Source organism: Protopterus annectens, chromosome 9.part0, assembly GCF_019279795.1.
Source record: "Protopterus annectens isolate FY-2018-M chromosome 9.part0, PAN1.0, whole genome shotgun sequence".
NCBI classification, from domain to species: Eukaryota; Metazoa; Chordata; order Ceratodontiformes; family Protopteridae; genus Protopterus; species Protopterus annectens.
In genome coordinates, this window is record NC_056743.1 from 434,299,470 (window position 1) to 434,325,300 (window position 25,831).

The following is a 25,831-nucleotide window of genomic DNA, read 5'->3' on the forward strand; positions in this document are numbered from 1 at the left end:
ATCACACTACAGTGGGGATTGGGAAATTTACCCTTTTCACTGTAGTGCAATCTCAGAGTTGGAATATATAATTTGCAGAGGGTGTGGGGGGCACAGCCTCCCACATGGGGGTGCAGGGGGGCTTGCCCCCTGCGAAACTTTAAAAACTTGTGCTATAGATGTACAATTCATATGGCAGCTTCAGCACAACTTCCTGAGGGTCTGTTATCACTTCCTGATATTCCAAATTTGTTCGAATGTGGAAGTTGTGGTGATTTTCGACATTCTGTAAAAGTGACATTGCCAAATTCGGAATGTAAGATTGATCAAGTGAATAGATTTTTTTTTTTTTTCTTCTTCTTCAACTTCTTGATAGTAAACCAAAAATGACAGCAACAGCTCTGGTTTGATATACCCCATATGTGTCAGAAAGGATTCCCAAATCCAAAATAATAGTCACAAAGAAAGAAAAAGATACTAACAGCTCTGGTTCAGCAAATTCCACAGTAGTTAGAGAGATTTCAGCAAAAATAGAGTCAAGCTTAAAAAATAGATTACAATGTTAACTCCATTCCATGGTGTGGTAACTTAGCAAATGAAAGAAACCGTGAACATGACAACAATAAATACTTCATTATTATTAAAGGGCACAGCTATAAATTCGGGTTCCTATCACATAGTCGAACCCCATATGGTCGAGACCATAATTTCGAACTTGTACAAGTTCGAGCATGTAAATGGAAATCTCTGTAAGGGAAGATTTCCGTTCATTTCAATGTAGTGCAATCTCGGAGTTGGTATATTTAAGTAATGGGGGGGGGTGCAGGGGTGCTTGCCCCCTGCTTACAACAGTTTATTTTGTTTTTACTACTTTTTTTTTTATTACTAGTCACAGTTTTGTAACTTCAAACGGAATGGTTCGAACATTCCATGTTTGAAGTTATAAAACTTCGACTATGTGATATATATAGACCCATAAATTCTACACATCTAATGTAGTAACACAACTATTTACATTTTTTTAAGTCCAAGTATATATCTGTTTAGTTTATATATATATATATATATATATATATATATATATATATATATATATATATATATATATATATACTCACTCATTCTAGACAAAAAGCAAGTTTTCTGCATAGATTTCCAAGAAACATAGCTTAGGAATGAAAGTTTATTTCCGTAGTTAAACACCCAATTCCCTTTCTTGCTAGAACTTGCACATTTTTCATACCAGAATAAAACTTTTGCCCTATCCATAGGGAAATGTTTTACCTTCATAATTAACTCTGCCATTTTAATTGACCATTGGTTCCCTGTATCTATACAGTGCTCTACCAGCAGGGCATAATCTGCTTTAGCAGTGAACATATCCTCAAACTGCTGTGTAGATTTCCCAAGCATGTATAGGAAATAACTGCTGCCAAAACATTACCTTATTCATTAAAATGTCAGGTTGAGCTTCATTGAGAAGGTCTACTACAAGATCTCCCTCTAATTCATCCTGTAATCAAATACTAAGCAACAATGACTTATGTTTGCATGGTAAAGTCTGGGTTTCTGCCACCTATCTGGCACCTCCATCAAATAATTTACTTTCCTTCCTGACAAAAGTGAATGACACCACCCATACCACCTGAAGCTTATTTTGCCAAACAACAATAAGCAGTATTACAAACAAACCTTCTCTAAATGTGTATATTTGGTCGCTGCTGCTCTCAAACATACAAACCTCTTTTTTTTTTTGCTGTTGAACCAGCTCTGCAAGCTCCCTAAGCTAAAATTCAGTAGATATGCTACAACAAACCCTTTGTAAGAATCACTTTTACTTTCCTACTCTTCACAAATAATTGTAGAGGTCCCCCTCAGCATATGACCATAAAATAGCTCAATTGATAAAAAGTGGACTCTTGGGGCACTTCCTTATATGCATAGGGGAGATGGGGAAGACACTGCCCCCACTCCCAGTTAAGCTGGTCTGTGAATTTTTTAGTACTTGTCCACCAAACTATTTGTTTATGGACATCAGGTTGTATTTTTAATTCCTTTACCTCACTGTGCTTCCACAAACAGGTCAGGTCCGACATAAAGATATCCTCTCTGGGCATCAATATTCTGCAGAGAAAACCTAACTTGCTGAGAGTTTTAAAAGCACATTCCCACCATTTGTGTTTCAGTAGAAAACAAGACACCACCTGAGTACTTAATAGTCTAACTTAAAATCAGCAGGGTATTCCTCTTAACTGTGGTGACCAGGGTAATGCTAGAGCCTACAATACCCATGGATAGTTTCTCATTTTTAAATAAAATGCAGTGATACTAAAGCAGCATTGCCTTTGCCTCCTACCTTGCCAACCTTTTGGCACTTCTTCTATCTTACAATACCCCGTCGTCTCCTACCTTGCCAACCTTTTGGCACTTCTTCTATCTTACAATACCCCGTCGTGTTTTGCAATACGTGGCTAATTAAAAGGTTTGCATAAGCCACTTCTTTCCAATGCTTTATGTTTAGATTGTCTGAGAAAGGAGTATCATGGGCTAAGGCCTGAAGTGTCCAGTAGTAGGCCTTTGGGAATACCAAATGCTGTATAATTTCTCATTTTAGCCCACATCCAGGAGACCATTCTCTCTGCAATATCCTTTGTCCAAATATACTGACTCTCTCTGCCCTTAAGTCAGATGCCTCCTTGGCTACCTCCCTCAAGTTTTGTAAGGTGGAATTTAACAGATGTATGTGTTGCAACTTCCCCTTCATGATTCCCCCAGCTCCCCCCTCTGGAAGTCTACAGTCTTTTGACAACTGAGGCTCACTTAGATTTAAGTTTACTACTTCCAGCTATTTCTTACCCTGATATGGCCCCTTTGGAAATTAGCCAGTACTTTGTGTCAACTGTAGCTCTGATTCTTGCACCCAGCTTTTCTGAAATGACATCACCAGCCACTGTTGGACGTTTGAGTACTAGAAGGGTCCCCTTCCATGCCTTCCCCATGTGCTTGTCTGCATTTCTGACTAGATGTAAATAGCTGTACACAAGATACTGGATCATCAATGTAATTTCTTATCAGGACATCTGTCAGGATATCATCAGTAACTACCATCTTATCTCCTTGCCCCAACCCCTTCACACAACAAATGAACCTTTTGTTGATAGCGTCTGTAAAGCTGCCCTCACCTGGTCCCATCCAGAGTGGCCTTCACAGGCAAGTAACCATCATCCTGCTTAATAACCGCAGACTTAAGAGCCAAAATGATCCAGTGCCTTTATTAAACCTTAATGCCTCAAGTTGAAAACCCTTGGAAGAGTTTTTCAACTTGAGCCAATAAGGTTGGTTAGGCGTATTAAGTACTGAGAACTTATTCTCTAGTTATAATTTCTACCAAATAATTGCTTATTTCTGCAATGAAATCACTGACATGATCTTCTTTTCCTCTATATTCTCCAAATGCATTTTTTATAAGTTTCAGATATAAGCTAAAAGTCTAAAAGGACACAAACAGTGCAGTATCTGACATATTCCTAATAACATGCTTAGTTTTACCCATGAGCAGAGGCATTAAAAACACACACATTGCTCTTGGTTCTGATTATGCAGTCTTTCAAATTCTTAAATGAAACTATCAAAGTAAATCTCCTGGTTAGACTGGGGCAATTCTGGGCACATTGTGAGTGCGGAAAAGGGCACTTTTTGATAACATCCGTAACTGAAATAATAATTTCATGAATTCTAATTGTATCCTAACTTAGGAATGGGGTTCATTTCTGTCATGGTATTAGAAACCCAGAAGACATGGAGAAATTAAACCAAAGAAATAATGTAGTATGCACCTTGACAAGCGGAGCTGAGTTTATACCTTTACAACTCATGTGCAGTTGGTAAAGGGTCACGAGTGCCTCCTCGTGCTGTCATTCTTTCTTTCTTTTTCTTCCCTTTAGCAGCTTCAAGCTGTTTCATTCTCTTGGCTCTTCTATCAATATGCAATTCATTTCTAACTCCTGTCAATACTGGCACTTTCTTTCCTTTTCTGGAGTTTCATTTAGTTTCATTCTCTTGGCTACGTCCCTTTCCGTGCATCAGCACTCCAGCTGCAGTTGCTTTAATGCACTCTGCATTTTAAGGTAATCTGGGGACACAACGCCTGATCCCTTAGTTGCACTTCATAACCTACACTCCATGCCAGATTGTCTTTGTGTTTAGCAGACTAAAGTTTGACTGCACACAAGGTGGCAATAGAGTCTTTCTTAATTAAACCAGTATATCAAACCCCTTTGGACTTCTCTCTTACACTTTTTTTTCCAACTTTATCACCAACATCATGGAGTATTTGTATTCCTCAGAGAAAAAATTCCTCATGTCCTAACTGCTCTGATAAAAAAAAAACAACTGATGTAGTTTATATTGCTGTATATTCTGCCATGTGACTGCAAGGTTATGTACAGTTTTTAGTTACAAGTCTGTTTGGTAGCCTATAAAAGTCCAATTTGCAATATATCCACACTACTATTCACCTGGCAAAGAATAAATTATGCAATTATACCTCGAGTTTGAAGTATGCAATCTTAACACTGTCCACTATGGATACTATGTGTATTAATATACTATTTTGATTATACTCACAATATCTTGAAAACATGCATTTCCTCATAGGAAAACTCCACATTAGAACTAAAAAAATCTTTTTTCACTCTTTTGTTTTCTGAGCTATTTTAACACCTCAAAATCACTCTGCTTCTTATCAAATTTTATTATGTTTTCCACAAAATGGTTGCCAATGGGGCTTAGCATATCAAAGTGATCTTGCTTTTCTTCAAGCCTTTCTCTTTCCCATAATCCATTTCAAGTCTGCTTTATATGAGACATAAGGCAGTGGTGGTGCATACCCAAGCTATTGACATGTAATGGGATTAGTGCCAGTCACTGACATCCTGTATACCTTCTGTAACTGGACTGCTTCTTTTATTTCTTGAATGGCCCTCATTTGTGCGTCTCAGACTTTGTTTAACAGTACACTAAGGAGTTGTACAGCTGCGAACAATAAAGTAGCTAAATTGCAGGCCTTTGTTCAAAGTATCTTTTTTTAGTCCAAGATGAATTGACAATACCACTCCCCCCACACTTGGGTAAATGTGTTGATACTTTACAAGATTTACAAGAAAAAAATATTTTCTGACTTTTCTCCAAATGTCACAGACATATTTGATACTTCATTTAAGTCTTCTTAAAATGTTAAGCAGTATAAACAAATATTTAAAGTTTAAAGCTGAGCAGTTCAATATTGTGATGCTGCTTATGTAAAGTTGTCAAAAGAGGTGACAACTGGCTTTGAACCATTGGCTGATCTAATTGCTCTGTTTTTGCTATGAAAGCCATGGCTACATTGAAAGCAGCTGTGAATCAGTGTAAGGTCTCTTCCTGTCTGCAATAAAGATAATGGAAACTGTTTCACACCTCTCTGCCATTTTTTTACAGCACGTGCTGTGTTCCTGACAATAGCAGGAGTAATTACCCAAATAAAATTGCCAGTAGTACCAGACTATAAATTTCATTGTGTATGGTATGTCGTGCAGGCATAGACACATTCCTCTGCAAATTGTGAGAAGTCAAGCTTAAAATAAGTGGGTGGTCTTTTCCTTCCTTAGATTCCAAGGCAAGGAAATGAAAGTTTTATAAAGTGCAAGCAGGTTTTTGGTACCTACACAATACTGGAACCATATTGTATGGAGAGAAGCAATTTAAGAGTTGTTAAACTATAGGAGAAAGCGGAGTTTTCCTTTAAAGTGATATTATTTATAAATAATGTTTGTTGACTGATTTGAAGTATCTTGATGACCATTTTCCAGTTGTCAAAAATATATTCCTGTCCTTGTTTTGGAGCTTTACTCCATAGGACTCTGTTGAAAATGAGCAGGTAGACTTCCCTGGTAAACAAAATCAAATAAATCCTACAAAACAAATATATGATGAGTAGTGATACCACAACTTTTGTGCACTCCTCCCCCTTAGTGACCTGTCTAGAAGTTTAAGCCCCAATACTAGTTGTGTTAAAATATGGTGTATCCTTCCTCATCTGTCAACATTGTTATTCCCCATGGTTACTGAATTGCCAGACCCCAAAGCTCCTTCCCTATTTCTACACTGGCTATCAACTCTCATTCACTTCCTGCCCCATGCTGCTACTCCTATCTGCAGCATTTCTCCCTTCACCTTGGCACCCAAGCCTTTTCCATTGTCCTTGCTCTTTCATCCTTTGTCCCTCATCTGGTTGAATGTCCATTCTTGCCCTCTTTTCTACTGTTCCTCTTGTGGTATCCAGTCATGCTCCGTCCTTTAACTAGAAAATCCTCTAACTTCTCTTTCACCAGTGTTCTCCAGTTAAAATTCCCATTCTCCTGAAGAACCTGCATCTTCTGTCACCCCAAAATTCCACCAGGCAAAAAGATTTGCTGTAGTCTGATCATCTCACAAGTCTCTTCCCCACTCTTTGTTTTACCTGTCTTGCTCCTTTCACGTTATCTCACTTTTGGATCTCTTACTTTTTCATTATTTGCTTTAATTTATCAGGAAAGTTCAGCTAGGTTACATTGGTCATTTTGAGTGAAAAAATGGGGGAAAAAAGCTCCAAGAAATAATACATTTTCAATAAGAATGTTTAGAGAAACTCTAAAGAAAATACATTGTACAAAAATAATGAAATGTATTAAAAACTTAAACAAGAACTATCATACAAAGTTATAAAGTGTAGTAAGTTCTAAGAAGTGATTTATGCACATTATAGAACTTTATTGGAGCAGGAAATGATCAGTATAAATGTAGCAGCATTACAACGCAGTAGAGAGCATCAAAAATATGGGAGATAAAAAAAATGTAATAAGTGTCTTTATTCACAATCATATGTGAGCTGATAAGATACTATATGTTTTTCTCATGGCAGGAGTGCAGTATACCCAAGTTAGTAAAAAAAAAAAAACAGTAGGAAAGAAATAGCTAAGGTAGAAGATGAAATCTTGAGTATTTTAGATACTTTTGTCCGGAAAATTCAGAGCAGTTTCTTATATGATTTAGATGTAGTTTGAGGTTGATTTGAAAATAAGGTGGTGGTTTGTCTCATGGTGAACTTTTCCATAGTTTAGCTATACTGACTGAGTATAAGGAGTCCCCTTTTGATTTGTTGGATTTTTTGGATTATTTTAGGTGTTTATCTTTAATCAAAGGTTTTTTTGGAGGGGTTTATACCACTAATGTATTACTGATGGTCGAGGTGTTTGAGGGATGGTATGCCATCTGATGTGATTGTTGATGTGTGGTAGTTATAGCCATTTCAGGTTCTGTAAGTGGTGGTAGATTTGGTTTAGGCAGTTGGATGCAAAAGTACATATTTTATTATAGTATTGTAAAAGCTTGTTCATTACAAAAATTTGAAGATTAGTGAAAATTGTAGATGAATGCACAGAAGGTTTGGAAACGAGAGCTGTTGCGGTTACTTTCTGGCTATGATCAGAGAGAGTTGGCCTGGTTTTGTAAACTGCCCCTAATCTGCCATGTTTTTTAGACATCAATGTGTTTTGTCATTTTTAAGCTTGTCTTTAAGTTTGTCATCTACAATGACACCAATTTACCTTGGATTATTATTTTCTACTAAATCCCGTGAATGTTGATTATAATCTATACAGAATTATATGCCTTTTCTACTCAATCCTGTGAATGTTGATTATAATCTATACAGAATTATATGCCTTTTCTACTCAATCCCGTGAATGTTGATTATAATCTATACAGAATTATATGCCTTTTCTACTCAATCCCGTGAATGCTGATTATAATCTATACAGAATTACATGCATTTTCTACTCAATCCCGTGAATGTTGATTATAATCTATACAGAATTATATGCCTTTTCTACTCAATCCCGTGAATGTTGATTGTAATCTATACAGAATTATATGCCTTTTCTACTCAATCCCGTGAATGTTGATTATAATCTATACAGAATGATGTGCCTTTTCTACTCAATCCCGTGAATGTTGATTATAATCTATACAGAATTATATGCCTTTTCTACTCAATCCCGTGAATGTTGATTATAATCTATACAGAATTATATGCCTTTTCTACTGAATCCTGTGAATGTTGATTATAATGTATACATAATTATATGCCTTGAGTTTTATCCTTGTTTAAACAAGAAATATCCTTTTTGAATTATCACTTATGATATAAACAATCATACATTTATATAAATGAAAACCAACCATACTGGCATATTTTCAATTGCAAACATTATACATGACATACAATCTTTTAGCCAGTGATGGTCAATAAAACATTACACAGCTCATTCAATTCCTGTCTTCCCTTAAAACTCATTTCTTTTCCAAAACATTATTCTGCATACATTATTCCCACAATTCCCATTTTCTGTGTAATTTGCTCCTACCCTTTTCTAAAGATCCTACTTCAAATTCCTTTATCTCTGTTACTGTATTCACTACTTCTAGTACAGTTGGGTTAGACTTAGATTTCTATTTTCGAGTAACTGATTTTTTTGGCAAGCACCAGAATTAAACTCAACAAGGCCTTACTATATCTAGGAGATTATGATTCTGTATTACAGGTCATAAAAAAGCATTTCTTAAGTTATACCAATTTGCTTACCCAGTATTTCTGACAGAGTAGCCTACAAGGGATTTTTAGTCTACCAACTCATTACACTCCCAAAAAATGTGTTCCCGGTTATCGCTTTCTTCTCCATCAGACCTCCAACATTTGCAATCTACTTGAGGAAAAATTTGTTGTCCTCGCATTCTCTTTCTTTGTAGATTGCTTATCCAATCTCTTTTTCCCAGTCCCTCAACTTTTATCCTTAACCTGCTAATCAAATGCCAGATAAGTGGCAAATTAAATTGTTAAGAGCAGGAACAATTATACTCAATTTTCCTTGCAATGCCTTACTGAGAGAGAAATGAAAAAAAATATACACAGCTATTTCTTTCTAAGGAGGCAAATTCACAAGCCTTTTAGCATCGCTTTCCATACCTAGTCATATTCAGATAACATACATATACAAAGAATTCACTTGCTTGCCTACCTCAGCATAAAGTAAAAAAAAATAAAATGCAAGAGACAAAAAGGCTTTACTATGCTTTATTTTCTCCGTGATGTATACATCAAAATCACTCTGCCATGTGTTATGTAAGACACCTGAAGAAGCAGAGTTTCAGTATGGGTGCTAAATAAGACAGTTTGACCAGAAGTCAGCAGAAGATAGCTTTCTTGCTGCACACTCAGAAGAATCCAGTTGGATCTTTAACTGAAGGAGCTGTGGATAGTCTTTGAGGTGTATTAAACACCAACACAAGTATTTTTGTTTTAGCTAGTTAATTGCAAGCAGTTCCACAAGGCACTAAAATCATTTTGTAGCAGTTTATTTAGGGTTTTTGGATTTTTGTGCGATCTGGTAATAACTATCATTTGCAAGTGATCATACAATGTATAAATGGAAGAGCCCAGAAAAGGGAATTTATAAATTGTGGGAAAAAAGTAGAGGTACAAGTTCCAGCCCCAGGGAACCTTCTTATGTTAATCCAGAATTAAGACAGTGAATTATAACTATTGTAAATGCCCCATCAGTTAGCTAAGCACTAAACCAGTGTATGACTTTATATGAGAAGACGCAGGAGGTAAGTTCTAGTAACAGGATTTGATGACAACCAGTTTCAGAATCTTCCTTTAACTCCGTAAATATTGTAGCTGTTACATTCTTGTCTGCCATATTGCAGTAGATGAGATTAGTCCATGAATGAATGAATGACAGTTATGGTGCTAAAGTTTCAGTTCTTCCCATGCTGTTGATCAGTTAGAATGCTTTACTTTAAATTAATAGTGGATTCCTTATTGAAGTATTAGGGCAGAGTACCAAAAGCCCCTCCCCCCAGAAAGACCAAATGCATGAAAAAGTGAGTACTGAACATTACTTTTCTCCTTTAAACTTGTCTTTGCAAGGGCAATCCCCCACATAACCTTCACACCCCCGGCATATTACTCACCTTATCTCAGGCAAAAGGGAATATTCCAAGAAATGGCTATCTCTGACTTTATACATACATACATACATACATATATATATATATCTATATATATATATATATATATATATATATATATATATATATATATATATATATATATATATATATATATATATATATATATACACACACACACACACATAGTCCAAATTTTCAGTCATTCAGTCTCCATATTCTAGGTCTTGACTTGGTGGGTCTCAGCAATTCAAAAGGTTACATTAATAAGGTAGTATCTGCCGATACATACTTTTTTCCAATATTTTGGCTAAAGGACTTCATTTAGGTACTGGACATTAGCTGAAGTTAGATATGGAACCCTGGAGAACAGAATGATTAGTATGTGATTGAAGCCACGTGGTATAGTTTTTGTGGTAAGTGAAAGATTATAGATATAGACAAGGGGCTTGCATATGATCTCACAGATTACGTTTAACACCTTTGGGTATAAAGTATGGTAAATTGGTCTAATTTTCATTAATTTTATTTAATAGGTCCTTTTAGACTGCAAAGTGTTGTACTCAATGTTAATATACAATGGCTGGAAAGTGAGTATGCAGAGAAATTGGTAAATAGGGACATTGGAGAGGATGGCCCAGCTGTAATGCTGCACTTTGTAGCACTTACTAGAATATTATTTAACGTTTTATCTAGCAGTCTTTTAGGAAAAACCTTCTATGTTCATAAAAGATTCATGGCCTGCCAAGGCTGCCTGAGGACAATTGTTTGAAGGCTTTAAAATACAGTACATTTGTATTGTTACTATGCATTCCAATACCTCTAACTGTGGGTACTGTAAAAGTTTTTGGGAGGGAGGATTAGAGAAGCATCCCCAAGCAACACACAATGTATGCTATGTTTCTTTTCTCACGAGCTGTTTTTGATATTGGTATTAAGACATGGAATTTGTGAACCCTGAAGTCTTCTCTTTTTAAATGGGTGTAAACTATCCAGCACAGATATGAAGATATTACAAAAAGTGATAAGGGCAGTGATAGGGTCAGGCAAAATATAAAGTGGACTACAATTCGTCTGTTCCAATTCAGATAGCAAGTCAAATTCAGAAGGTTCATGGATTTTTCTAGTAAATATTATCTGTGAGGTTATTTCCTTAGCTTTGAACGGCCAGAGGGAATGAATGGGGCTGTGGCCATTTAAAGAGTTGTACATTTTTGCCTGGAATACTGGATTTTATGACATCTTGTACAAAATTCTTATTAGAACTGGAATTTGACCAAGTTGTTTGCTTATCTAGCTGGATTAAGCCCTTCATTGATAGTATAGTGTTAAATTGTAATTGTTGATGCTCCATCCAGTCATTAAGATATCCTAAAATTATTAAACTGTGATGTATAGAATGTTGGCCAGGATTCAGAAATATGTAGCACACTGTGCAATCCTATTTGTTGCAGGGTTGCTAGGTGCATTATGCCAGAGCCATTTATAGACCACTGTAGCACTACAGCGGTAAGAAGGCTCTAATATGAAGAGCTGTATTGGTGTTACTGGCAAAAATCACATGCATACAGGGCTGCCTAGCAGCATGGCCATGTGTGCTTCCCTTTTCATCAGGCTCAGAATTACTTGGTAGAGTGATTCAAACAATAGCACTGCCACACTGTTAAGGGAGCAAAGTGGGAAAAGTATATATTGGCTTTTGATGGTATACATCCATTCGATCGTATGGAAGAAGTAAGGATGCTAGTGCCACAAAGGATAAGGTGTGTGTGTGTGTGTGTGTGTGTGTGTGTGTGTGTGTGTGTGTGTGTACGAGCACATGTATGTGTAGAGTCTTCACTGCAGCTGCCTGGATATGTGTGCATGTGTTTGCACATGCATGCAAGGACACACGTGAGTCTGTGTACACTCTTTGGAGATACCTGTGGAATTGCATTGCCTGGCTCGGTAGGGGATACTCCCATTGCTACCTATAAGTCTGCAGTGCTCATTTCAGTAATACGATAATGAGCCAGTAATGAGATGTTGCCCCATGCGGCTTAAGCACATCTGAGTCGCATTATATCACTTTTCCACTATTGGTCATGGCATCATTGTATTTTATTTTTTTATTTGTTTATCTTGCTGACCAGAGTACAGCACTGATCCTGCTCGATCATTATCAGGCTTAGCCCGGGTACACGTCAAATTATAACACATAGCAGTCACAGGATAATGACATCACTGTCAAACAGAATATATATCTATTTTAAAAAATTACAGTAACACACACACACGTCATTGTGTATCTGTAGTATTGTCAGACAGCATATACATTTTAAGCAGTTAGTTACAATCCAATACATGCATATCTTATGCTGACAAGGGGGGTTTTGTGATAAGTATATATGTGAGCCCATTGTTAAGGAAGCATTTACATTTTGCATGTTCGAATAAGAAAGACATTTGGGAAATGGTGAATTAGATTTTCTGTGTGGAGGGATGGTAGCCCACATATTTGGACCAAGAATGGAGAAGTCATGCTCAGTCGATTGCAGTTCTGAATGAGAAGCCTGAAGAACAGAAGTATATGCTGATAAGGATTATTGAATAAATAGAATTGGCAGTAACATGCGTTTGTGAATCACAGCCATTGTCCTAATAGTTACCTGAATGAATACTACGGAAAGAAGTGAGAGAAGAAATTTAAATTGTGACTAGTACTACTTTAGTGTAATCCCCACAGGTTATTTACAAGAACAGCCAGTTAACAGATTGCTTTTTTGCCACAATATTAGGCATCCAATTATTAATGCCAATGCATCACACCATCTTCGGTCTTGGCCTTCTGCCAATATATAGATGAAGGTCAAATGGGAGAAAAAAAAGTATGTGGCAAGAATAATAGCTGGACAGAAGAACTCAAAATAATGTAAGAATGGTCACTAATTTAAGATATTCAAAAAATGAAACTGTTTTCATGAAATGAAATCTGTGACTTGTACTAGTGATTTTAAGTACAAATTCCAGTGTTTACCCTGATGTAATGTTCTGGTACCTCTACACATATATGTATGTAAATATATATATATATATATATATATATATATATATATATATATATATATATATATATATAATATATATACATGCACTTTTTTTTGCATGTTCCGGGCTTTAGGCTTGGAGCATGGATCTGCTATTAGTAGCATATCAAAAAAAAATAATAATTTGGGGAAAACTGCTACTTTGTTTAATTAGCTTGCTGGCTGAATCCACTTATAATCGGGGGGGGGGGCACAAATTATAGACAAATTCATTTCAGACTTTAAAGTAATAAAATACTTGTTTAAAAATAAATACCTTGTTATTTAAACATAAAAGGTATTGAATAGATGAGCATTTTTACCTTTAACACAACGTCATGTAATCTAACTCCAATTCACATGACCTGCAATATTTAAGCAGATTCTGTGCTCAGAACCCTTAGTAATGTAAGCTTATAGTAAATAGGAAAAGAAATTCAGGTTGCTGTGAATGAGTATTGTGACCTAAAATACCCAGTTCCATGACAATCCTGTGTTTTTGCAGTGCCCAGACAGTCCACACTTGGGATTTATGTATATATTTCCTGGGGAAAAAAGGAAAATTAAAGTCTCTGCATATAAGCCTTGGATAACTAGCAGCAGGAGAGGGAGAAAAAAAAAGTTATGTACTCGCCATAACATTCCAACGGTGTTGCTGTTTTCATTCTTCCTTAACTGTTAGGTTTGGATCTGATCCTCAGATCTGACTCACCTGCTTTTTCCAGCTTGTGGAACACTGAAACTCGAGAATTTCCATTTACCCATAATGCCCTTGTCACCTAACATACCTCAGATCTTGTTTGCTGCCCATAGATCTGCACAGTAATAAGGAACTATAACATGACAGAATCTGGGAATCAAAGGAACGCCAGTTCCTGCAGTATCCTTCGATCTTTCCAAGAGCAACGCAAGAATGGCGGTGAGGGTGATGGGAGGGAAGTTGAGGACGGATGAAAGTGGGCAACACAGATGGGATGTTATGGTGAGTATATACTTTATCTGATGTCATTTGTATTCATTCCTCAACTTTTGGGACATAGTCCCCAGCTACATAACCCCTGGGAGGACTCTAAGTAAGGATATTCCTGAGCACAGCTGAGTCAAAAGCAGCTCTTCTGCTAGAGACCAGATCCAATTTGTAATGAACAATAAAGGTATGAGGGTTAGCCCAAGATGCAGCTGCACAAATATCAATGGAAGTCCTATTCAAGAAAGCTAAAGACGTTGCCAGACATCTGCTAGAATGGGCTTTTAGTGGTGTTTGGTAAAGACAAACCCACTTGTTCATATAGAAAAGTAATACAATCAGTCAACAATTTGGCTAAAGTCTCTTTAGAAACTGGTTTGCCTAATTTTGATTCTGAAAAGGTAACAAATTGAAGTCCTCAAATCTTTGGTTCTGTGGAGATAGAAACAATGGTCTGTGGCCATCCAACAGACGTAACGCAAAGACTGGAAAGTTAATAACCTGGTTAATATTGGATTCTGTCACCACAGTGGGTAGAAAGTAAGGACTGGTCCATAAAAATACTCTACTCTTGTGAAAAATCAAAGAAGGTTCAGATGACAGACGCCCTTCTGGCAGAAGTAATAGCAACCAAGAAGAAAGTTTTCCATGTCACAAAGTTTAGTTCACACTTGGCTGATGGTTCAAAAGGGGGTTCATACCTCTCAACCATACCAAATTCCTTGGTATTTACCATTTTTGGGGTTGAAATAATAGGGCACCATGAATTTCCAAGTGACCCCTTTAAATTCTTTTTTTTTATGTACATTCTGACGTTTTCACACATCGCCAGCATATCCCATTACATCATCAACGTGCAAGAGCATGGGTATTCATGTCAGTGTGGCGAGAGAGTGCCTGCAAGCATTAGCATTTACTCAGCATGCTAGGGAAGTGAAAGTTAAATTAACAAAAAAACAGTTACAGTACGGCCTCAACTCAAGCCAGACAAAAAGAAGGAAGGCAAATAAACTATTATGTAAGTGTTAAAACCATAGTAATTTCTTACCCTTCTCAAAATACTTTATTTTTTAAGAAAGAAATGTAAAGAATTTCCTATTAAGTTATTTTCTTGATGATTTCTGCCAAGTAATATCTCCTTATATTTACTCTTTTATGTGTATCATTTAAGCGGCTTTTGCTCTGAAGTCCTCAAACTGTTTTGATTTGTCGCATCTGTGCTGTAAATAACTGAACAATAATCAATAAAGGTCTGTCACTTAACTATAATAGATGGACAGTTTCCTTATTTAGGGAATCCTTTTTTCTGTGTAAAAACAAAATACATCTATATGTAAATATGTAAATATATGCACGTGTATAGTACAATTACTACTAAAATTAGCCGTGCGTGTTTTTATTGCCAAAATTGAAAGTGTACTGTACAATGAATGCTAACATTAGCCATGCGCATTTCTTGAATATATGGTATGCCACATGAATTTTATAAAAAAAGAGCTGTTGCACTCCAGTGGTAGATTTACCGGGTGGGGGGTGCTAGGGGAGCTAAAGCTCCCCATTGTACTGATTTTGGTGGTGATTTTAGTTGCTGATTTTCTTTTTCCTTTTTTTTTAACCTCTGCAAACTCTGCTCATAAACACTATTAAACTGTGAGGATTGTTTCCATGTCAGCTGAGCCTCGCAGCCCAATTGCATTTCAGAAGTTGACAGCATTATGGCAGCGCACTAAAATTTTCAAGCAAGCAGTAACATTGTCAGAGCATTAGTCTAAACTGTTAGTGCAGATGGTCTGTTCCTGGATGTGAACATACACTTAGGTGGAACCTGTAGTGCAAGAAGAAATGGGTAAGGATGTTATTTCAGAACGTGCCACAATGACTTTCTAAATGTGTTTTTTATTCAGAATGACTTTTTTCTTCAGTATTTGACCTCTGCCATTGCTTTTTAGGATAAGACAGTTAACAGTGGCATAAACTTGCAAAGTGCTGCCTGCTTTTCTGAAAAGACTGAGTTAGTGTAGTAAGATTTATTTACAGATGCATCTCATTCGTTGCTATGTTAATGATAATTAGACTATAAGTACTTTAAGTAATTAAATAGTCTAAAGAGTTACTAAAAATGTTTATCAGGTACAAAAATGGAGAAGGAAATAGTTTTGAAAGCATTTACACTGAAAAAAGTTTAACAGATGGGCTTTTCCTGAGTTGCAATGTATAGTTTGACTGCTTTTCACTTAGCTTGAAAAGGAATTCTGTATTACAGGGACTGTTTTTTATTCAGTAGTGGTCATTTGAAGTTTTTTTTTTATTCCGAGTGCACGTAAGCTAGCAGAAGGACAAAGGGGGATTAGTTTCAGGAAGATAATTGAATTCAGGAAGAAACACTTGTAGATAGAGGTAGCAAATAACTTGCCCTTAAGTTCCAAGTAGGATGTTGTTGTTTGTCTTTCGGCTTTTCCCAGTTAGGGGTTGCCACAGCGGAACTCTGGTCCGCTAATGATTGGCAGTTGTTTTTTATGGTGTCGAGTTGCTAGCCCGATGCCCAATCTTCAACAAAGGCACGCCCAATCAACGCATGTTTTTCGAACGCCCACTCGACCGTGGGGAGGACATGCAGACTCCACACAGAAGGCACTCCCAACCCAAGCCGAGAATCGAACGGGAGAACCTCTTGCTGTGAGGCAACAACGCTACCGCTGCACCACTGCGGAATAAATTTCAAATAGGATATTCGTAGTAAAGAAATCAAAGTGATGTGTCTGGTTGTCAAAAAGAGTGATGACTGTACAGGATGGTTTATTTGCTTTTTATGTATTTTGTGGGGGGGGGTTGGTGGGGGGTTAAATTACATACTAAAAGTATGTTCAGGTTAGAATTTTTCATTTGTTTCTTTTTGGGGGGGATCAAGGATGGATTTTATACAAATTAACAACGAGAACATTAACTCGCTCAAGCACATCGGCTATTGAAGACAGAATCGATATAAAAAAACTCTTTAATATACTCTGATAATTACCATATGGACACTTAGAATAGGCTGTACAGTCTTAATCATGGATTACTAAAATGTAATTTATTCACAGCTGTCTGAACCCACTATATTCCAATAGTATACTTTGTCCATGTTGTCTGCGGTGGTGGTGCTGTGGTAGAGTTGTCGCCTCACAGTAAGACGCTGTCCGGTTTGATTCTCAGCTAGAGCGTCTTCTGCATGAACACATGCGTGAAAGGTTGTGCGTCAGGGCTGGCAACTCGGTAGTAAAAATCAACTGCCAATCATTAGCGGACCAGAGTTCCACTGTGGCGACCCCTAACCGGGAAAAGCCGAAAGACGCATCAGTACTTTGTTCATGTTAATGAAGCTTTCTAGTCAAATATAATGTTGTTGTATCTTTAGGCTTTTCCCGGTTAGGGGTCGCCACAGGGGAACTCCGGTCCACTAATGATTGGCAGTAGATTTTTACGTACCGGGTTGCCAGCCCTGACGCACAACCTTCAACGAAGGTACGCCCATTCACGCATGTCTCCACACAGAAGACGCTTCAGCTGAGAATCGAACAGGACAACGTCTTACTGTGAGGCGACAATATCTAGTATAATTCTGAATTTCACTAGATTGAGGACAAAGCTTCACAAACATGAAACAAAGTAATACTACAAGCATGGGAAGATTAGTGTATTTCCGCCAGCTGTCATTCTGTTAATATTGTTCATCACTACTGCATTCTGATGCCATGAGGCAAAGTTTTTTGTACCTGAGAATGCTCTGGACCTTGATAAACCCTACTTGTTGGTGTGCTAGTGAGTGCAATTAGGAGGTCTCTGGACTCTTGTCCAATCTAGTTGAGTTTTTGGCAGAACCAGAACTCAAAAGGCTGATCTTGATAGCCATTATTATGTCATTGTCTATTCGATGTGGTGCCATGTAAGACTCTCTCTCTCCCTTACTAAGATAAGACCAAATGTCTGGCTAAGATGTTAGATTCAAGGCTGGACAAGGTCTTTCCTCCATAATGTGTAAGAATCGGGTTAGCTATGTCAAAAGTTAAGTAGTTTGACTCACCTTCTGGTGGTAACAAATGTTTCAGAATGTCAGATTTTTATGGTGTGCAAAGAGACTTTTCTTTTTATAAGGTAAAAAACACTCCATAGAGACAGGATCTGTGCGAATACCTATGCGAATTTAGTTCTATCGCATTGGGAAAGACAGCATGTATTAGAAAATGAGGAATGGCACAGGCATATAGGAGTATATCTATGTTTTGTGGATGATATTTTTATCTTGTGGAGAGGGAATAGCACACAGTTAACACTTTTTATAGATTTTCTTCACTCGACTACCTCATTTTTGAAATTTAGCATTAACAGTTCCAGTGACTACATAGACTTTCTGGATGTCAGGGTTAGATTCACTGGGAATGGTTTTAGTTCCGAGTTGTTTAGAAAGGAATGTTGGAAGAATACCATGCTGTCATTTGACAGCATGCATCCTCGTTTCATGTTCCCCAACATAGTACAAGGTCAGGTCAGTAGGACCTCTAGGTTGAGTATGGAAGATGAACAGTTTGATCAAGAGTTGATAAATTTGAGAAAAAATTTTCAGAATAGGGGTTATAATGATGGATTGATAGAAAGGGTGGTGAAGAAGGGTAGGACATATAGAAGGGATAAATATAAGCCTTGGATTAATGTGACTAGGCAGAATGAGAGGAAAGATACATCTGCTGTATGTACACGAACAAGACAGAGGTTTATGTTAACCTATGGAAGTAATGTAAAGGGTGTTTGCGACATAATCAATCAGAACTGGAATATCATCACCAGTGATGATTGCCTGAGGGACATTGTAGGTAGTAACCCACAGTTTGGATACAGGAGGAACAGAAATTTAAAGGACATGCTGTGCAAAGAGAGGGTAGCCAACACCCCTAAAGCTCTGCCATTAACCATGGGTACGGTACCATGTGGTCATTGCAAGGCTTGCGCCCATATTAACAGAGATGTGGTTTTTACTCATCCTGTAAGTGGGAGGAAATTCCAGTTAAAAGGGAGAGCAACTTGCAGGACAACAGATGTTGTGTATTTGGCGAACTGTGACTCCTGTCCGAGTTATTATGTGGGCAAAACCAATAACATGCTCAAGGTCAGAATTTTACAACATATGTCATCAATTAGAAATTTGGATGAACGTAATGCCCTATACAGACATGTACAGAATCATTCTACACATCAATTTAGTTTTAGGGTAATACAGAATGTAGTTCTGAATAGCAGAGGTGGTGACATCAAGCAAACCACTGAATGGGTGGAGTCTAAATGGATCCTAGAGCTATCTGCACACAGGTTCCCAGGATTAAATGAAGTAGTGCCCCTAAAGCCAGCCCTTAAAAAAAGGCGGGCTTTTTATTGAATTTTGATTGGTTGAGGAGTATTTTAAATATGTTTGTGTTTGTATGTTCTTAGTCTGAAGAAGGGTTTTGACCCGAAAGCGCTAACTACGAGCTGTATTGTGTTGTGTTGTTATTAAACTCCAGTTTTCAAATCAGCAGTTTCCAGCAACGTTTTTTTCTGTTTGTTGGTGTGCTAGTGAGTGCAATTAGGAGGTCTCTGGACTCTTGTCCAATCTAGTTGAGTTTTTGGCAGAAGCAGAACTCAAAAGGCTGATCTTGATAGCCATTATTATGTCATTGTCTATTCGATGTGGTGCCATGTAAGAGTCTCTTTCTTACTAAGATGAGACCAAATGTCTGGCTAAGATGTTAGATTCAAGGCTGGACAAGGTCTTTCCTCCATAATGTGTAAGAATCGGGTTAGCTATGTCAAAAGTTAAGTAGTTTGACTCGCCTTCTAGTGGTAACAAATGTTTCAGAATGTCAGATTTTTATGGTGTGCAAAGAGACTTTTCTTTTTATAAGGTAAAAAACACTCCATAGAGTCAGGATTTTTCTGTACCTACCCCATGTGCCATGAACTTCCTTTAGATTTAACATGGTGTGTGCCGAATCTGTCTGTATAAATTCATCCATTAGGCTTAGATGCAATGTTCTGCTCTCACTTTTCCTATGAAATTTTTAAAGGGACATGACAGAGGTTGCCTTTGTCCTTCCATCTGTTGATACTTGTCCTTAAACTGCAGTTAGAATACTGAGATGGAACAGGCCATTTTAGTTTTATACAAGTTCAAATATTAATGTAAATAAAACACTATTGTTCTGGTTATAGTTTGTGTTTTTTGTCTGTTTTTCAACTTGTGTTTGAATGTTTGTATCGCACAATCCCAGTGTAATGGGAAGAGTCATGTTGCTATGCATGCAGATTTTATGTTAATTAGTGCCCAGATTTTTGGCCAGTTGTACCTACTTTTCATGGGCTTTTGTACAGATTTTTGATGTCCCCAGGTTGAGAGGTATGAAGGGGTTGTGTTGAGGCCTGTAAAACAATATTAAAATCCAAAGGAGGAGCAGGGTCCTTTAATGGATGTTTAAGTAAATGTGTTCCTCTGAAAAAGGCTTTGCAAAGTTTGGAAGATGCTAAGATTGAATTATTTACTCCTATATGAAAAGTAGAAATGGCTGCTAATTGTACTCTTACAGTTGAGGAGCTAGCCTCCTCATTGAAAATTGCATTTAAAAAGTCAAGAAGCTTAGAAATTGGAGCTGAAAAGGGATCTAACATCTTTTAAGTGTCCAAAAAACAAATCTTTACAAATCTTTTCCACTTTTGCAAACTTTTCTAGTGGAAGCTTTGTGGGATGATAAAAGGATGCGACAGATGGGGGAGGAGAGCCTGGATTGTCTAACAGTTAGTGGAACTGGATAAACCATGCAGTCAAATTGAGACCTAAAATGTCTGGATGAATCATGTCTGTCAAGTGAGACAGTAGGTCTGGAACTGGAGCTAGAATCCAAGGTGGATGTAAAAGCTGAGGCCAAAGGAAGGCAAAGCAAATCTGATGAGGCTGGTAAGGTGCAATGAGGATAACTGTGCTAATCAATCAAGATGCTTTCTGGAGAAATTTGGGAATGAGGGGTATTGGGGGGTAAGCATAAAGGAGACTGGAAGACCAAATGTGAAGTAGAGCATCTCTTGGGGACTGCCCCACTGGGGGGAACAGGGCAAACAACTTGCTGCACTTGTTGAGGGGAGAATCACTGCATGGCTGGCCCCGTCAACTAAAAACCCTCTCTGCCACCTTTATTTTGAAAGACCACTTATGAGGCATCAGAATAGACCTATTTAACTTGTCTGCAATTACGTTGGACTTCCCCAGGATGTGCATTGCTATCAGAAAGTGACTGGAGGAGATCGCCCATTGTCCCACACTCGTAGCTTCTCGACAAAGAGGGTAAGATCTGGTTCCCCCCTGTTTGTTGATGTAACAGACTGCTGACATATTGTCTGTTTGAACTGCTGTAGTCTCAGTTCAGAGTGTATCTTGAAAGGCTTGCAATGCTAGGAGGACAGCTCTCATATCCTGGACATTTTTATGAATGTTGGCCTCTTTGGGGACCATGCACCTTGGGCCATCCTTTCCAAGAAGTAGCCCCCACCCAATCTGAGAGGTGTGTGTAGTTGCTCTCATGTTGGGTTGAGAGAGGACAAAGGTATAACCTTCTTGTAACTGACTGGAATGTATCCACCGTACAAGATATTTTTTGCAAGCTTGTATTATTTTGACTTGACTGGATATTAGTTGATGGAGAATGGACCATTGAGTTGCGAGCGTTCACTGAAGGATCCTCATTGGTACCTTGCCAATGGCACCAGAATGATTGTCACTGACATGGATCCCAGTGCTTGGAGGTTCAGACGAGCTGAAAGAGAAGAACTCTGAATGATATATTTGACCTGGAACTGAATTGTTTGTACCCGGGACAGAGCTGTTTGACTGTATTGAACACATTACCTATGAATTCCAATATCTGAGTTGGTTCAACTTAAGATTCATTGCTATTGACAAAACTCCCCAGACAAGAGCATATCTGAAGTAAGTAGTCCCAAGCTTGAATTAGATGATGCCTGATTGGAGCAGTTATGAGCCAGTCATCCAGATATCGAAACACTGGAATCTCTGCAGTCTCAGGTGAACTGCAATTACTGCCATACATTTGGTAAACACCCTGGGGGCTGTGGCGAGACCAAATGACAGAACTCTGAGTTGATACTGACTGGCTCCCAACTGGAAGCATAGATATCTCCTGGATTGTCTGTGCATTTTTATATTACAGTATGCATCTTGAAGATCTGTCAAGCACATCCAGCCATCATTGTGCAGGAAAGATAGAACATACTCAACAGTGAGCTTCCATAACTTTGTATACTGAACTTTTCAATTCAGTTTGCTGAGATCAAAGATTGGTCTCCAGTCCCCTGTTTTCTTTGGCACTAAAAAGAATCTTAAGTTCCAAACTCTTTCTGGTCAGGATGACTTTCTTTTTCTAGCAGCTTGTGTATTTCTAGTGCTGCTGCTTCCTTCTGTTTGGGTAGAACATCAGGGATTTTGTTTAATACCAGCGGGGTGGATGGTAAAATGGTATTTATACAACCTCTGGATATTACCCTCCACACCCATGAATCTTTTGTAATTTCTAGCCAAGCTGTTTGGTGGAGGGATAAATAAACTCTAACTGCCTCCAGAGATGGAAAGTTGGGTCCCCCTTCAGAAGTGCTGATAGGATCTGTCAGAGAAAGCATCACTAGATCCATGGTTATGTGGACCCCTCTACGATGGGGATTGCATCTTCCATTGGAGTTCCCTCTGTCCCAGAGAAACTGTCTCCACATGGATATTGGAAGGGACCCTGGAGTTTGTGAACCACATTTTTAGTCCGCCTAGGTGGTTCCTGGAAATGGTCTGTTGGGTTGAAAAACTTACACCCACAACAGACGGGGTTTTTCCTTCCTGCACACACCTAGAGAGAGTATATTTAACTCTGGGGCCAAACAGGGTACTTCCGTCAAAAGGAGCATTGATGAAGGAAGATTTGAAGGGTTCTGCAAAGTCACACAAGCGCATCCAGGCATGCCTTTTGATGGAAATGATTGACCCCCACCACCAGTGAGGTACCTTCAGCTACATGGAATATGAGCCTCATGGATCAATTTAAAATAGATTGAAGGTTAGCCAGCTGTGAAGAAATAGTGCTCTCTACCTCAGAGGATGTGGTCCCAGAGAGGAATTTTGAAATCTCTTTTATCAAATCCCTCTGAAGTCTTGTAAAATGTGCCAAGTAATTCACTGACATAACAGCAAAAGTTGCTGAAGGATAGACATGCTTCTCAAATCTGTCCTGTACCCTAGGCTTGTTAGGGAAGTGGACAGAGGAACTTTGTTTCTGCCAGTTCCTCCTTAGTTGCTGCCACTATGACCATGGCATCAATGGGTAATCCTTTACTCCAAAAAGTTCTATCCTTTGGTAATGCCAGGATCGTATCTTGTCTCTTAGGGATACACCTAATCATGTCAGGCTCCTTCCGCATCCATCAAGTGACCAAATATGAGTTTATTGGTGGGCAGAGTCACCCTGGAGGTAGACGGGCAGCAGCAAAGGACTCCAGAAACACGGACTCCTCTTGGGAAGGAGTTGAGAGGACCAACCACCCCTTCATTTCAGGAGTTCTGTTTTCTAATGAGACATCAAGTAGTGATCTGGGGGACCCTTCCTGTTCACCAAAGTCCGTGTCCACTGACAGTCTTTTGCAGAGAGTCTAAGTGCTCTCTACACTTTTTCATCCTAGAGACTTTGGGGGGATGCTCCGGAGAAGTGTCAGAAGAGATTACTATACTCTGCTGGGTTGTCTACAGACTGGTTTGGGCTGGCTATCACAGAAGAACAGATGATTGGGGATCTGGACACAGAATTTGAATGGAACTGGGTAATCGGAGAGGAGGGAAGAGAAGTCCAAACTCTGGGAACAGAGAAAGTTCTCTCCACTACCTAAAAAGCAGAATGCCTCAGAGAAAAGGACACCGGCAGATCCAGTAAGATAGGCTTATGGACCATCGGCATCCTTTGCACTGAAGCCAATTACTTGAAGGAGTCAAAGCTGAAGCTGTATAGCACCAAAGCTCTGAGGCACAGAGATGTCTCCAACAACTTTCGAGTCAAATCCAACACACCCAGAGCCGATATTTCAGCTCAGAGTCATCCAGCTTCAAACTGTTTAGAGCCGGACCACTTAGAGATACCAAAGGAGTCGAAAATGCCAACATCTTCAGATCTGAGGACAACTCCAGGATTTTCAGATCTGATGGCGCCAAAACTAAAAGTCAGATCAGAAAAGGAGCTAACAATGTTGTAGTACTGACAAGGGTCTCTGGACTCAATGGAGTCAAAGCCGTGAAAACTCCCATTTGAATCTGCGTACTGAAGAACCTTCTCATCATCCTGTCCACATCAGCTTCTGTAAGGCTCTTGGAAGACTGAATGGATGAGGTCCTGGAAGATGGTCTTGAATGGTATGTAGGAGATTCCACAAAGGGGGAAGAAAGCCAACAGAAAACCAGATCTGGGAGAAGATGAGGTGATCAGATCAAAGTAGATTTTTCAGATCTAGGTCTCCGATCTGAAGTGGTTGGATCTGATTTTTTGCCACCTTATCAGGAGGTTCAGATACCGATGCAGTAGAAGTAGACAGAGCTGGAGACCTTTTTCATGATTTTTTAGTGAGAGTCTCCCTTTTTATCAACTCTTTTGGGGGTCTGAGCTTCAAAGCCTATAGAAGCAGGTTTGGAGGGTAGCAATCCTCTAAGAATTAACTTATTTCTTCTATCAATACACGGAAATTAGATTCTTTGCATATGTCACAATCTGAGTTGAGATGAAATGGGCCTAAGCAATAGACGGACTTAGATTGTGCATCCAAATTAGGAATTTTATGGCCGCAGGCCACACACTTGCCAGAAGGCTTGTCAGACATGGTAACAGCTAAGGTAGAGAAAGAGGAAAAGTCTTTTTATTTTAAGTAGGCAAAAAGGGAAGAGGAAAAAATACCAACAATGATAATTAAGGTACTATAAAGTACTGAAGAAATACCAGTGGTAACTAAGATATACTCAGAGTAAAGGTAAAGGATTTAACAGTAACTTCCAACACTAAAGTTTTAAATGTAATAGAAAGGAAAGAGAACAAAATATATTATAAAGGAAATACTTCAAATTCACAAAAGCAATCTAACACTCACTTGAGACAACTACTTCATACTCTAAGGTGGCAAATGAGATCTGAGGTATGTTAGGTGACGAGGGCATTATGGGTAAAGAGAGGAGCTTGAGAGTCTGTGTTCCATGAGCTGAAAGAAGTGGCTGAGTTGGATCCGTAGATCAGATCTGAACCCAACAGCTGAGGAATGAATGAAAATGACAACATCAGATTTAAGGTTTATATTAGTAAAGGCAATAGCTCAAAACATGCATAGGTACTGCTGGTCTATATAAATGCAAGGACACTAGGAAGGATGATGAGGGAGCTGTAAGAACGTATGCAAGATGGAAAGAGGTACACTGATAGCATCACAGAAATACTGATCAGCCGCAGGAAACAGTAGAGCATGGAAGGGGCAGGCTGTTCAAAATAAATTTATACTTTTTATTTAAGTTTGATGACCAAGGGAGTCCACTGGGCCAAGAAAAGCCCATTTTCAGTGAAGGCCCGGGGAGAAGAGCTCCACATTAATTGCAAGTTACATTTCACATGTTACAAAAGGACATAGTTCATACAGCTAATTAAACATTTACAGATAAGCTCCATGATATTTGCAATTGGCTTGT

At 38.4% G+C, this 25,831-nt stretch overlaps 1 protein-coding gene across 1 annotated transcript in view; it reads left to right on the forward strand.

Moving 5' to 3' along the window:
* Positions 1–25,831, forward strand: part of LOC122811252 (pyroglutamylated RF-amide peptide receptor-like) — a 921,192-nt gene that overhangs the window by 797,463 nt on the left and 97,898 nt on the right. The gene's annotated exons all lie outside the window — the stretch shown is intronic.